Genomic DNA, 871 nt, shown 5'->3' on the forward strand with positions numbered 1-871 from the left:
TAGAATTTTACACATTGCTGTATTAAACGTCTCCAACTACTCTGAACTTAAGAAAGTTGATAAAATTGTTCATAAGGATTTTATGGCTTCCTAAGCATTTCTACATGATTTAAATTTAAAAAAAAAAGTATAATGTTGAACTCTTTTTGAGAACTCTATGTAGAAATCTAATAAAACAGTAAAAGAAATTAAATGTACTAATAAACAGGACAAAACTCTTTGACATCTAATATGGAAACAGCACTCAGAGGGAAACAAAGAGCAATTCGAAGTGGGGAAGTCCCAGTTGCCACAGAACTACTCAACATGGAGAAATATAACATAGGAAGGATGTTCCTACCATGAGTGCTTACATTAGCTAGGATACTTTGCTTGCAAATAATAGAAAAGCCAGCCCAAAGTGGCTTAAAAATCATAGAGTATTGTATTAACTTTTACAACTAAAAAACTCAAAGTTAGGATTTGTTTGGGCAGTGCTTGAGCTACCTGTATGAGCTCAGCACTGAAGATACAATCTCTTTGCCTTTCCAGCCTGCCTTCTGAAGAGCTGGTCTCATTTTAAAGTGACTCTACTTGTAATACCATGATGACTACAAGCAGATCTGTGGAACACATGCTTCCTGGAATACATTTGCTCTGTGGAGGAGAGTGTGTTTATCTCAGCATTCCCACCAAATGTCTCAAGATTAACTCTCTTTGCACTGGCTGATGCCATATGCCCATCTCTTGTAACACATATTGTATCCACGGAGGTGGAATCAACTGATTGGAGTAGCTGAGATCACATATTCCATACCTAAAACTTTGTTTTTGTTTTAGCTTCCCTGGAACCATTTGGATCCACCACCACTTCCACTGATATATATGTGTA

Source organism: Propithecus coquereli, unplaced genomic scaffold (genome assembly GCF_000956105.1).
Source record: "Propithecus coquereli isolate 6110/MARCELLA unplaced genomic scaffold, Pcoq_1.0 Scaffold263, whole genome shotgun sequence".
Classification (NCBI taxonomy): domain Eukaryota; kingdom Metazoa; phylum Chordata; class Mammalia; order Primates; family Indriidae; genus Propithecus; species Propithecus coquereli.